Source organism: Biomphalaria glabrata, chromosome 8, assembly GCF_947242115.1.
Source record: "Biomphalaria glabrata chromosome 8, xgBioGlab47.1, whole genome shotgun sequence".
Classification (NCBI taxonomy): Eukaryota; Metazoa; Mollusca; class Gastropoda; family Planorbidae; genus Biomphalaria; species Biomphalaria glabrata.
In genome coordinates, this window is record NC_074718.1 from 47,009,846 (window position 1) to 47,025,507 (window position 15,662).

General features: G+C 33.0%; 1 long non-coding RNA gene across 2 annotated transcripts; it reads left to right on the top strand.

Annotated features, from left to right (window-relative positions):
* Positions 1 to 249: 249 nt before the first annotated feature.
* On the top strand, positions 250 to 13,192 carry LOC129927772 (uncharacterized). 2 transcript variants are annotated; one of them, XR_008779430.1, is made up of 7 exons: positions 250 to 358; positions 4,428 to 4,588; positions 5,240 to 5,419; positions 6,138 to 6,243; positions 9,504 to 9,675; positions 10,609 to 10,771; positions 11,324 to 11,425. It is a non-coding gene; the product is annotated as an uncharacterized LOC129927772 (long non-coding RNA). The 2 variants fall into 2 exon arrangements; XR_008779429.1 differs by lacking the exon at positions 11,324 to 11,425 and adding an exon at positions 12,685 to 13,192 and having other exon boundaries at positions 251 to 358.
* The last annotated feature ends 2,470 nt before the right edge of the window (positions 13,193 to 15,662 follow it).

The following is a 15,662-nucleotide window of genomic DNA, read 5'->3' on the forward strand; positions in this document are numbered from 1 at the left end:
CGCACAGCCATCAGACCAAGTCAAGACACACTAGAAAAAGTTCAGTGAAAGCGCAACACACAGGTATAAACCAGGCCATCTACACAGCCCCAAAACATTGCTCTAGTTTTATTGACAACAATCGTGACCTCCGTGTCGAAGGCGCCGCAACAATGATGCTAGTGGGAGGAGCCAATTATTGATCGACCAAGTAGCTAAGGTCAAGCCGTTAATGAGGTCACAAACACTAAGCATGCTGGTACGTTGATGCTTTTTGTATGTGTGTGCGACAGACACTGAGCGTGCTCGAAGATACGTTTTTTTTTTGTCATCCAGGTGGCTTGGAGAAGGCGGAATTTATCTAGATTTAGATGTATAGGTAACACAGTTCACAAGCTATCATAGCTTTTTAGCCCCCCCTCCGGAAAAATATTCAGTACTGACTTTGGGGCCTTATTCTTTTGTCAGACACTGACTGTGTTTAATATATATAGACCATATAGATTATAGATACTTCAGAGCAGCCCATGTTTTGTTTTTAGGTCAACCAGGTAAACTGATGTGTCCTCGAATGCCTAGGCCTAGGGGATGGCGGGATTATCTAGATCTAAATACTTAATATAGACTATAATCTATACGTAGATCTAGATTAGATATATAGTCTATTTATAGTAGTCTAGATACTATAATACTAGATTTAGATATGTTCTTAGAATCTAGATCCAGAGCCAAATGCTACATTTAATGAAGTTTAATCTAGATGTATTGTATGTCTAAATCTAGAGCTAAATCATCCCCTTTGGGTGTCGAATGACTATTTGCGAGGGGTCGCCTAAGATAAATTTTTTTTTGGGTGGGGGGCTATTTTCATCGCAAGTTGTTTTTTTTTTTTAAATATATTTCTTTGTGTCTCTAACGCAGCGGTTCTCAACCTTTTAAGTTCGACGACCCCTTTTTACAATCCCCCACTCTGCCGCGACCCCCCCACACACACACATACAGCAATAGTAGACGATAACAATCCATATTTTCGATGGTCTTAGGCGACCCCTGGCAAATGGTCAATCGACCCCCAAGGGGGTGGCGACCCACAGGTTGAGAACCCCTGCTCTAACGTGTTGTAACAAGCATATGTGTTCTATAGTCGAAATAAATTTATACTTTTAGATGACGTAGGTTTGGAAAATCATTCAGATTATATTATTACTGGACAAATAATGAAACGATCGTCAAGTATTAATAAAATAAAAAGTGGGAGTAATAGAGATAGATCTAAGAACACTGACAAATAGCCAGGAGATACGAATGACACTTAAGTGAATGTATCATCAATGAAAGTAGACGTGATTTTTATTGGTAGTTACTTCTTTCTTTTCACTTTTATAATTATTATTTGAAAATATTTGTTGCGGACCTCATCTTTGTTGTTGCAGTATACTTTTTCAACAACCGAAATTACTGTCGATTAATTGCATCGTAACGCCATTGCGGAATGAAATATTTCTATGGAGATGATCTAATCAGGTAAATCACATTTACCTCAGCCAATGAACGAAAAAGATTGTATGATTGGGGTCGCCGTCTAGTTTAAAATTGGATTAGGGGGTCGAGGAGCTAAAAAGGTTGAGAACCGCTGGTCTAGTCTATATAGAATTATAGATCTAGATTCTAGATCTAGCTCTTTATCTCCCAAGCAACGATAATAGCGTCGGTCATTTTTGTAAAAGCCGATTAAACGTCAACATTGTCGTCGGTGCAGTTAAACATCTTTGTTTCGTTCCTATTCTTGGTTAATAATTTTAAATGCTTATATTCTAAATCTACGTGATTTCCGCTTGCAGAAGAGTTCACGTTTTACTTCCTTCAACGTGGTTTTAATATTACAGAAAGTCGTCTTTTTTTTGTTGTTGTTTATCTTGTTTGGAAATGGGTCGATCCTCTAAAACTTGTAGATCTAAATTATATTCAGATCAACATGCAAAAGACCTTATTGATTCAGATAACAGTGATTTGTATTGTTTTAACTGTTCTTTGAAATCATTGTGATAGTTTTACTAGTTTTAGTGTCAGTGTTAGGGTCTGAACCCTAGGTCTATTTTTTTCTATTATAAAAAGAATGTTTTTGACATTTTTGCTATGTTTTATTAGATCTAATTATTTTTTTCCTGTAAATTTAGTCATAAAATTGATTTTTTTAAATATCTGATACAGAGTAAGAGTTATATATCCCTTCTCTTAGCCTGTCTTAGGGATAGATAGTTTCTGACAACTGTTTAGTGTCGAAAAGGTTAATATAAACTAGATTTATAATTAGTATAATATAATAATGTATAGATCTCTAGAGATTGATTAGATTGAATAGATTATAGATCTAGATCTATAGAAATCTATACTAAACTGACTAAATGGTATAATACTATTTATAATGTGTATAACATAGATCTACTGACTAGATGACTATATTGTCTAGATCTATAACTAGTTAGTAGTGTAACTATAATTCAATACTATAATAATTTACTATATAACTTATATTATTATAATTATATAATATAAAAATATAGTATAAATAATATTAATGGACCTCATTCACCAATCGTAAATAAACACATTTAGCCACGGCATAATATTGATAAAACAATAAAAAATATGTATCAGGTGACAGCCACTATGGATGGCATGTACTTTGTATAGAAGATATAGATAATCACGTGGTTAAATGTTGTTTGTTTACGATTGGTGAATGAGGTCCATTAACTATATTATAATTTTATTTAGTATGAAAAAAATATAGTATAAAATAGTAGTATTTTAATAAGTTTAGTCTAGTGACTAGTCTATAGTGACTATAGTGACGGTATTGTCAGACAAATAGTATAGACAGATACTCAGATAGTGTGAGATAGTCATACTATTTTAGTATTATGATTAAGTATAGTCTAGTAACTAGTCTAATAGTGACTATACTCAGATAATAGTATAGACAGATAGTGTGAGATAGTCATAGTATAATGATTATGATAATAATGACTATTGTGATTTTCTAGATCTATAGTAATATATTTTATATAATAATAAATTATAATAGATCTATTATAATCTAGATCTAGAGTAGTTTATGCTATTCGGACACCTATAGGCCAAAATTTCAAAGTTTGATTTTGACAGCGCATTATTTGACAATGGTTTGACTTAGAAAAGAAATAAGTATCAAAATCTTCTTTAGTTTAAGTTTAAGGAGAATAAGGATGACTACTTATATTTGTACCCCTAACCTATATTTGTTATTATATTTAAGGGCAAAGAGGCCATGTGTTTTCATTTAATGCAGACAAATTTGACTCACATTATTTTATTCCGGAGACCATATAATTTATTTCAGTCAGTCTCTATATTAGGCATTAATATTAACTAAATTTTTGTTTTTTGTTTATTAATTTAATACATTTCTAATATAGATGATCTTTTGTAGAATAGTACAGGTTAGGATAGCCATTCTTGCCTAAATAGCTGAATCCTCTATATTCTCTCTATAAATCTATCTAGTAGGTCTAGATCTAGGCATTTAACTACATTCAATGTACCAGCTCACTACAAACATTTGCCCATTTATTCTCTATAAAAAAATAACAACAAACAAACAAATATAATATAAGATCATTAACATTGATGTCTAAAACTGGCTGTCTGTCTTGGGTAAGAAAATTGTAATTTAATTCAAACACCCTATTATTTTTGTTGTATAAAATAAAACAACTTGGCTTATGAATCAAATAAAACAGCTCCAAAAACAGAATAAGTATTGCCGGGCTCATTAGCATAGACTTAGCCAACCAAAAAAATATTCTCTTAATCCTAGGAAAAGGTAAAGTCATCTGGGTAACATAAGAAAAAACAAAAACCTGATGTAGACATTTGAAATTCTTTTTTCTTACATAAAAAGACAGCTAATATTACTTCAACCTAACACAGGTGTTCCGTGTTACATCAAAAGAGGCCATTTTATGTACTTTTTCACACATTTTCTACAATTCTACAAAATTCCACTATTAGATTTTCAATCTCAAAATATCCCAATTTATAAATTAACCATTTCTAATTGCAATGAAAAGAAAATAGTGACATTTTTATTCGAATTTTTTTAGTTATAGACTTTATAGTGAACCAATACCTATTTGTCACCAGTACTGGAGAAACACTCATATATAAAATAAGATATAGGTTGGGGAAAGTATAAGTGGTGGTTGCTTTTTTCTGTTTTCATGACACCCTTGTTAACCACAGGTCAAAGAAACAAATGACCTTAACATCTTCTGTCCTCATAAATCACAAGATCTGAAAAGGGGTACTTTACTATAAACATGCTAATTAAAATTAAACATTTTAAGTCATTTCTTCTAACTGGTTCATTGAAATACAATGTTATAAATCATTTCTTGCCATTCTAGATTCAGGAAATCTTATCCACATACAAAGAGTTGACTGAGGTAAAGATTACAGTCTGTGTCTATCTAACAACAAGAAGCATGTAATTGTCTGTGCTACAACCTTAGCCCCTGACAGTCTGATAGAGTTCCTGAATGAGTTTTATGGTAATTCTAACTTAGAGGTAAGGCCATTGCTTAAACATACAACCAGTGTATAATAAATAGAACTTTAACAGAGTTGTAATAATAATAATTTATTTATAAAGTGCTGTTAACAAACAAAATGTAGGCTCAAGGCGCTGTAATAACATTACAAACACAAACACGACAATTACAATAAAAAACTAATCTAAAAAAATTTTAAACAAGTAGGTCTTAATGTTCTTCTTAAAAGTGGTATAGCATGTTGTCTGTCTGAGATCAATGGGGAGTGAGTTCCAAACCTTTGGTCCGTGCACTGAAAAATCCCGCAGACTGTGGCTTTTGAGGGAGAAACGTTGCACCACTAAAAGCGTTGAGTCCATTGAGCGCAGGGCTCTCTGGGGGACATATGGAGTAATCAGTTCTCTAAGGTACAGGGGCATCTCATTGTTATTTATACACTGATGACAAAGTGTACTTTAAGCCTCTCATAAAATAACAAAACTGCTACAGATGGGATGAGGTGGCCTCAGCTTGGGAGTCATTGTACAGAAGATTGTCCATATTTCAAAAGAAATTGGACTGAAAACTTGATTAGTTGTAAAGAAAAAAATTAACCCAAGAAACTTAAAAATGTTTCATTCAGCTATCAGAATGCTTAGCCTTATATACCTTTTTTTTTTCAAAAATAGAGATGTAATTCTGCTGTGTTCCTGTAAGTTGGAAACCAGAAAGCAAGTCATCTACTAGTGGTGTAATAGAGTCATATACATCAAGGGATGAGTACTAAAAGATGTGGACCTGATGTGGTGTCATGAAGCTTTTGCTTTCATCTTTTGGCTGTTCGTTTAACACAAGACAAAGCACAGACTGTAAGATTTTGTTTTCCATTTTATGTTAGATTTTTGTTTTAAATTTCTTTTTAAGATTGACTTCATGTTTCTTCACTCAACCTAATGTACGTAAGACTGTCTGAACATTTGATTCCATGAGTGGTACTCAGACATTGGTCTTTAAATAAAGCTTGCAATAATCTCCTGGTTAACTGACCACACAAATTGCAGTCTCACTTCGAAACTGAATGATGCAAACTTATTACATATATAAAGGCTGTTTCTGGGGTTACTGGTTATTGCCCTGCTTGTTACAATCCCTTATTTTGTTTATATAATTCACTAATTTCTCTCATAAAATGTGGACCCCAGTGCTGTTACATATGTTATATGTTTCCAAGGTTGTTGTTTTTTGGTACTCCTTGGTAAGGTTTTGTTTTACTTGTCCATTCTTGGGCATCTATGTGTTTGGTATTCTTGTATTAATTTGATAAGATTAATGTTTTAACATAGTTCCTTTAGAAATACGTAGGTGGTATGAAGTAATAATAACCTAAATAAATTATGTACATATCAATAACAGGGGATTATGTAGTTTCTTTGTTCATCTTAACAATAAGTCTCAACATCAATTAATATCATATTGAGGGGGTGAATATTCACTCATTATAAATTTCAGCATACACATTCATTATGTATTATTACCTATATAATTTATTTCTAGTATTGATATTTCTCTTAATGTTTTCTTGTCAAGTCTTTGGACATTTGTTTCTACATGAGTGTGACAAGGGAACAGCACTCTAACTTATCAAGAAAACTTTTGGCAAATTCAGTTTTGAAAACCAATCCAGTCGTCAATGGTATGATTTAATTTAAATTATTTGTCTAGCATCATAGACAGGGGGGAAGGGGGTAACTGAGAGAAGTTTTCCATGATACCTTTAGGCGCTTAACAAACTCAGCTCAGCTAGAGTGTGAATTTGAACTCAAGCTCTCTTGATGTAGGTAGCTCATTGGTTTATCCCACTCAGCCACACATCCCACACTCTAATTAGTTAGAAAAAAGGTTTTGTTGATTGATTATTAGACTCACATTCTGACCCTTGGTTTAAACTTGATCTCTTTATTTATTTTGAATATCTCAAGAGGAAGAAAAAAAATGTGATATGTAAGAAATGAGTACCAACTGTTTGATCAACGTAGTTAGAAAACTGTTGACAGTTCAGTGTTCCACTGTTCCATGTTTACTTTATTTGTTTTGTTGGATGTTTGCTTTATACAGACATGCCTACCATCCTGCATTATGCGGAACCGTCTCACAAAATCATCAAAAAAAAGGCTCACATGTTCCGCCATCCCGCATTCACACGTTTTTGTTCTACCGGATAGTAAAAGCTACACCAGTATTTCTATTAATATTGTTAGGCCCCTCCACGCTGTCTTTTCCAGATACGCCAAACGAAGGTAACACTTAAATATTGAAACAACACAGGCGGAAGGCAAACAATATAATGGTAGTCGACGCTGATAAACGATGTCCAACAAGAAGTTTAAACTAAATCTCCATGTTAATAAAAATATACCAATATCCAAAAAGTGGACATGATTCAATAATGTCAGTTCTGAAATACATTAACGTTTTTGTTTCAAATAAAAGAATTGGTTTTTAAAACTATGACTATGCATCAAATATTTTTTAGTACAAAGACAAGGCGTGTTAATCTAAAAAGAAATAAAATTTTACATTAAAAATTCGCATTACATACATAGCAGCGATGTCTGGCACTTTTTAAAAGCTTGTCTTGGCCTATGAGTGGTCAAGTAAACATGTAATATTTCTTTACTACGTCATATCTGTCTAGATATGCAGGTATATCTCCAGAGGTAGAGATGAGCAACCCCCACCTCCTTTTGTTTCTTTAGTCCATAACATTGAGTTCACAGAGTTCACAGCTGACCACATTAAGCCAGATGTCAACGTGTTGACACTGTCTAGAGGTCACATCTTATGAGGAAACTGAGTTTGTTTACTTGGAGAAGAATTTTTATTAGGGGGGGGGACTACAAGCCAAATCTTTATAAGGTTAATCTGGTATGAGTTTGGTTATTATGAGATAGGTTGTCAATCAAGGGTCTGGACCACAAGCTACACCTTTTATACTATTGGCCGAGTAATAAGTTTGTTTACTTTGAGTTAAGTCTCAATTAGGAGGCTGGACTACAAGGCAAACAGACACTGACCAGGGGTATCTTTAAAGGGAGGGCTCAAGAGACTCAACACCCCCAACTTCTTATTTGTTTAATCCATGACAATGTATTGATAGACATTTACCATTCTTAAGCCAGAATGGATTAATGCAGATTGTTGAGAAACATTGACACTGTTTAGAGGTCACTAGATGATAACACTAAGTTTGTTTACTTGGAGAGAAATGTCATTTGCGCTGAATACACATTCATTGCACAATAAAATAAAACAAATATGTGCATGTGTGCGTGTATGTATTTTTTTTCCTTGTATTAAAACCTTTAGAAAGAAAGCTAATTTCATTGTTTAATTCTATTGACTTAATATATAAAGGAAAACCTTACAGTAAAATTTAACATCGCAGAAAATAAATTGATCTAAAGCACCACAATTAGATCTAGCAAACAAAGAAAAATATATGCTGGAATGTTAAGAAACACTTGACCTCTGTAACTAAGGTACGGATATAATTTATCTATATGCTTGACTGACCATGCCAATGTATTATCTTTTTTTTGCCTGCACACTAAACACTATTGCGTATGCCCAAGGAAAAAACGCATGAGGGTCAACACAATCATCTATACCCACTACACTAGGACTACATGTGTAGGCTCACTACGTCTATCTAACCAGGTTGCTACAATCAGTCGAACACAAAGTCTATTTATGTTTTTTTTGGTAGGGAGGGTGTGGATGAGTTTTTTCTTCTTCTATAGTTGGTTTTCCTAATTCTCTTAGATCTTTATAACAGTAGATCTAAACATAGATATCAATAGTAGGCCTACAGACTACAATTAAATCTATGCTTCGCAACATTTAATGCTCAGGTTATAAGTAGGTATAATGGATGTTCCTGCTGTTAATAAAATATCGTTTGCCGCAAATGTATGAATAAATATATGACCTACTACGCTTAAGATTCCAACTATTAACTAACAGCTATCAGTATTAAGCCCTTAAAGCCAGAACCAGAATCAGTCTTTGGACTAAAAATTACAAATCTGATGACCAGTTGTTGGTCAGAAATTCTTGAACACATACATCCAACCACCATTCAAGCCAGATAAGAGATTTACATTAGTAAATAGTTAAATATATACTAACATATTTTACATTGACTCTCCAACACACAGCCTTTATGGTTGGTGGCCTCATACATACACACAGACACGCTCATGTTACACAGATTAATTTCTGTTTATAAATACTGTTAATCTTTAATAAATCAATCAGTAACAGAGTTTAAAACAATAAGGTATATAAAAGGAAAAGAAAATAATACCAACAAATATAAGTATATTATTTAACAGTTTTGTAAAATGTTCAGCAATACAAGCTATTTACAAGACTCTTAGGTATCCGGCTCCAGCCCCTGTGCGCCCCTACAGAGTATATTCTATCTCAAAATTTACCAAACTCCTCTTTTGTTCTCATCATGACTTGTATATTTCTAGAAGAAAGATCCACAATAGTATTGTATTCTTAACACAGCTACTTGAGTTTTTGTTTGGAACTTCACTTCCATTTACTTCCTTCACTATGTCAAAGAAGTGTGACTACCAAAACATTTGTACAGTTACTTATAACCAGGTGTCCAGTAGGAGGGCATAAGGGATACATGCTCTTGAATTAGCTACATCAATCTATTTTCAGTGTTTGTAGAGAATCATTAAAGCATTATGATTACAATAAAAATACTTTTTGTCCCTTGAAACATAAACTGATTGCCTTTGCACCCCATAATATGAGAAACAGTATTAGTTCTAGCTAGATTTCCCCTTCTAACATAATTTGTAATGCAAACTTCATTACTATCTTTAATACTATCAAGCTTTACATAACTCTAAAACTGTTTCTATGTTTGTTTAGGTTATCCACAGTACCAGGAGCCATTCAATCTTGCCCAGCAGACAGGCTCCCATGAAGTACTTAGTGATGGTCAAACAAAGTTTATTAGACAAATGGTTCTAGAGAATCCAGTAGCTTGGTGGGATTCTGATCTGCATAACAAATCAATTAGTGTTGTTGGTTCTTATACTTGGTAAGTGATTACTATAAAAGCCAAACATAATAGAAATAGCAGGTTAGCAAGCTTTACAGAAAGACTTGTTACAGATGTTGATATACAGGGTGACCCAAAAGTAAGTTTACAGTTATTTAACTACCTTTCATATGGTTGAAGCTACTTGCTTAGTAATACCAATAAAAACATTCCTCAGAGTATAAATTATCAGTTTTAATGGTAAACATGATAGCTACATTGTGATAAAATAGTTGATACTTGTTTATGTTGGTGTAACATTGTGAGAATGTGTTTTAATGTGTTATTGTCTTAGTATCTTTCATCAGTTCATGTGTCATTCTAGCTTAATAAAGCCTTTTTTAAGGTTTCTCTACAGTGTTACTTTAATTCTTATTACAATGTATTTAGTTAGAACAAGGCATGAAATGATGAAAGATACAATAGGTCAAATACTAGTATCTGTTGTAAATAATAGCAAGTAGTGTAGCAAGTAAATATCAACACTTGTAGCAGTAGTATGATTGATAAACAAATAGTAGTTTATGTAGTATAGTATATAAAAAAACACTAGGCTGTAGTTTGGGGTGGTAAACCTGTAAACCTACTCTTGGCCCACCTTGTATATAGAAACTGAATATTTTTTTTTTGCAATACTTTGGAAACCCAAACTTTTGTTCTAGTATGTAAGACTTTATAAAAATATAATACATTGCTCATTATTTAAATATGATTGTATAATGCAATCTGGCTTGGTTATTACTGTTGCAAGCCTATTCCATAAACTGACTCAAAGCATTGAATATAAAATATTAATGATAAAGTTTACTAATTATTACACATTTAAGCATTCTTTTTTAAAATTTCACACACTAGAAAATGCATTTTGTAATATATTTAGTTACTAAACCTTATTTTTTATATTAATACAATAGACATTCTTCTATTTTATAGGTCTGATATTCTGAAATAAATTTCCGTATCTCCACCTTAAATTTTACTAGTGGAGTTTTTGTAGCTGCCAGAGTGGATCTAGGTGGATGTGATGCCTTTAAAGATCAAGGCATTATTTATATATACTTCAAAGTGGCATGTATGAACTTAAGGAATGATTTTGGTAAGTAAACAAAGACAGATTATATACATTTAACCCACTAGCTACTAATGCGACCAAATGCCCCACTCGCTACTAATGCGCCCACCACAGCACACACACAGCATGACTTGTGTAGCTCTTGTTTTCCTGTGTGACGCGTAGTGTTATTTTGAGCTGGCTGGGTTTTTTAAAAAGTAGAAATATAGATTGTTTTGTTAAAAAAGCTGATATTTTTATGTCTTTTGCTTCAGTTTCTATGGGCCGTCAAAGTTTGGTGATTTTTTTTTAATTTTCCTTAGCTGTGCAGGCCATTTTCTCAATGACCTTTCAATTTTTAGACCCATTATCGCAAATAATACACTAAATACAGCTAATAATGAAGTTGAAATTGATAAAGACATTGATCATGAAATTTAGCTCTAAATTTAGACTTAGATCTAGTTCGATTCTGAGAGAGAGAGAGAGTGAAGTAAACATTAGATCTAGTCTAGATCTAATGTCAATGAATCTTCAACTTCTTTGACTGATATTTTGACCATTTTTTTTATCACATGAAAACGTTTGATGAAATAGATCTAGTTGGGTCATGCTAGAAGTAAGGAACACATGCAGAGCCACATCAGCATGATGCCATGTTCAGGCAACTAAAGGCCTCACGCGCACCCAGTGTAAGTCAGTAAATACTCAAGACATATACAGATTTTATATGTATATAAGCATAATGTATAGGCCTACTAAATTCCTACTTATAAACATTACTGGTCTTTGGGTAAATGTTAGAGGGTACCAGTAATAACAGATCTGATTGGGGTGTGGGGGTCCACCTGTCTTCAAAAAATCAGGCACTCGAACCTGTTGTTTTTATTGTTTTAATCTTGTAAAACCTAGTTATACCAAGTTATACATCATTTTAATGGCCATCCATTTCTCTCTTTTTTAGAAGTATTTTTTTTTTATTAATAGATGTTGTTTAATGTTTTTTTTAAATATATTTTTTAAAGTCAATCTCTAAATGTTTTATGTCTGTCACTAAATGTTTTAGGTCAGGCACTTCATTTTAGTCTTATTTTTTCTCCTATTTGATTTTTACTATAGTTATAGACACATAATAGGTTAAAAAGGGGAAATAATCTCAGCTCGTGCCATTAGCTCTTTTCTCTAACATCTAACTTAACGCTATGGCATTTAGTGCCTTATTCAATTTAAAAGAGAGAAAGAAAAACTGTAACATACCACAATTAGACCATTATATGTTGGTCTACAATGTCTTTTAGTGATTTTTTTTCACAAAAAGAGTTCTTTTTGAAAAGGGGAATTTTGAGAGCAAAGGTTAAAGAAAGGAGAAATTTTGAAGAGTCATTACTCATCATTGAGTATAAAAGCAAATCATCATACAAAAATAAATTTAGTCTTAACTCTACATTCTAATTACTTAACAGCTGTGTGCCATCGTTGAAATTCTGTCACATCTCAGAAATACCTACTATAAGCATCAGAAATCACATCGGATTGTTCAGGCATTTACTTACCTGTGATGATTTATTGCCAGCAACCTAAATTTAGACCTTGAGGTGACAAAAAGAATTGGAAAAACTCTCTAATTGTATTTGGGGAAAAAAAACAACTGACCACACCAACCAAAATGCTAGTGTACAAAGCCTGCATAGCCACTCTTCTATATATTAATGAGAGCTGGCCAACATACATTCATAAAGAGCATAGAAAAACAGTTTTTTTATCGTTTCATAAAGTTTGTTATTAAATAGAGCTAGAACAAAGATTCGATGAACATAACTTGCATTGACATACTAAAAAAAAATATGTAAACTTATCATTTTAAAATCAAATTATTTTCTTTTTAGAAGAAATCTTTAAATGATCAAATCTGAATATGTAATTGAAATGTACCTATTGTAACAAATCTCACTATTCAGGTTCTCTGCAACTGCACTTGACAACTCAGGTCTCCAAAAACTTAAATGTCCAACAAATCACAGCTAATACTGTACAATTGGCAACACATAACACTGACTGTACAATGTTCTGTCATGGACATCTGAACTGCTGTATCAAATCTGTACTGTTGTAGCAAGACCTCTGCTGGCTTCGCTGTACTTTGTTGAACTCTGTCATAATGTACTGAATGGTAGATCGAGAATTTGTGACTGAGTCAACTCTGGTACCTTTGTTCTTCATATAGGGTCTCTAATGGCATTCTAGAACCGGATTCCGTTAATCACATGACTCTTGAGTGAGTCACATCTCTTGTGACTGGCCTGAGTTCGATTCAGAACACTGATCCTGCCCAAACCGCAATGTTTGACACTCTTCTCAGGTGACCGTCACAACTCATCCTGGTTGACCGCTCGTCTAGCGCTGGCCTGGGGCATTTTCCATCGGCTGAAAACACACACACCACTACCCCCATCTTTGTCACCACCAGGATTATAACTCTATTTTAAAAAAAAAAATTTTTTCAGGGTTCAAGTGCACTTGGAGCTCTGGATGGAGTTATATTATTCAATGCAACTATTCCCACCTCTCCAGTATCTGGCTTAGCAGCTATTGGCACAGACAGCTATGGCTTGGCTCATTTTCATAATCTTGTATTAGATTCAGTGACAAGTGGCTTGAAGATTATGCAATGCTTGTAAAATAGTAACATAATTAGTATAGCTTAATTTATTTCTATCAAAGTCTCACTTTTAAATCTTTGTACAGTCACTGCCAAGCTCTACAATTTTTTTATGGAAATTGATTAGGTTTTATAAAATTCTAAATATTGACTGGTTAAAATTTTGAATACTTTTTTACAGCCCAACACAATTAAATAGCAATTGAGATCTCACCTACATCTTAACACCTAACTTAACTTAGGCCTGTAAGAATTAAAGCTAACATGAATGAATATCTGGGAGAGAAGTAATGTGACACATGAAAATTGTATGTTGATTTTCTTATGATGGTTTTGTCAATACTTTAAAAATATTTAACAATTTATTCTTATGAAATCTAATACAACTAGGTTTGGCTGTAGTTAGTTTTGTTAAAAGGTATTAAGAACATTCCATTCTGTATATATTAAACGTTTTTCTAATGTAATTGCATTCAGTGATTATCAATATTTAAACATATATACTAGTGTTTTGTAATCAGTGATTTTCATTTTCTGGTATCAGTTTGTTCCCATTTAGATTGCAATCTTTCCAAATGTGAAAACAAGGTGTCTGCATAATCTTTGAGGCCATTTTTAAAATCACTTAAATTTATTTATTTGTTTCTATTTAATAATTTGATTGCCGGGGAACAAAAGATTATTTGTGTTGTTTGTCTTTACTATTGGTGTCTTGTATCTCTTTTGTGATGGTAAAGTCACAAAATGTAGGAAACATCACTGTGTTTGGTCCAGTGTTCCTATATGCAAGTCTATTGTATTTTCTATATTATTTTACAATTGTAAAAAAAATTAATAAAATTGTTGCACTGTTGATGTTTTCAAATTAACATTTTTATTTATTTATGCTTACATATCTGTTGTGTTTTAGTTAGTTCATAAATATAGATTCTTAAATTAAATTGTTTCTTTCCGCACTTATAAACTATGATCATCTGTAAGCCTATTTTTACTTTTTTTTTAACTTTAATGTTCTACTTGGATATGTCTCAGAAATCATTACATTTCTTTTTCTTGAAACCACTCTATGGAAGCATCTATTTTAATCATATTAACTTTGATCATAAACATTGGATAGCTGCCTGGTTGTAACGGAGCAGTATGCACGCTGGACTGTTGATCAGAGTTCTCAATGGTCCAGAGTTCATACTCTGCCCAATGACATCCCGGTCATCTTGCAGGAGGTTTGTACTTGGAATTTAGTTATCCTCAACTCTGCAGGTACAGCCAAAACATGTAAAGCAAACATTTCTTTTGTCTGGCGCACAACTAGCACAAGCTTGGATGTATGTCCAATACCAGAACAGTTTACTCTAAAGCAGTGATTCCCAAAGTGGTCTATATAGACCCCTAGGGGTCTACGAAGACTTCCAAGGGGTCTACGAAAGTGAAAAAATAAATTTTGGGTCTATGAGATGTCCACGGGGGTCTACGATAATAGATATCATTTAGGCAGGTCGTGACTTTAATTTGTATATCCCATTACTGTAATTTTTTCATACACTAATAAATGATTTGTACTTTGGGTAATCCTTTAAATTGTTGTATCAATACATATTTAAATAGATTAATTTTGTCTACGTGTAACTAATGTTACTTGCTAGGTGGGTAGCAAGCCAAGGCAAATGAGCCCTTCCTGCCTGAAGCTTACTGGTTAAGGAGCCAGTCACTCGCCTTCTGCTGTCAGTGAAAACAGTTCTGAAGACCCATTCTTTGAGCCACACATGAAAGATCAAGAAAAGCACTATAAACTGCTCTTTGCAAAATTTCTTACGATGATATTTAATGCAAATTAATTAATTAATTAAAATTTAAGGTTTGAAGGACTACTTCATAGAAAAACAAATTCCTATATGAAACAAAATATCCGTAGCAACAGATGATAAACCTGAAAAACAAATTTTTCCAGTAAGTTTGGTTCCAGTAATACATATTGTCATTTTAATTGGGTTAAATTTGAATTATGTCAATAAAAAAGATAGATCTCTATAGCTTAAATGACTTTTTCACTCTTCAACTCTCTATAGTTAGAAACCAGTTTTTAAAAAAAGTTTATGAATTTGCAAAAATAAATACAAGTTAAGCAGGGGGTCTACCGAAAAACAGACAACATGGCAAGGGGTCTACAAGACAAAAAAGTTTGGGAACCACTGCTCTAAAGAAAAGTGTAAATATTTGAAATCCATAAATCTATATATGAAAGTCAAAACATGGACTCAGTCTTCTGTGATTCTCCTA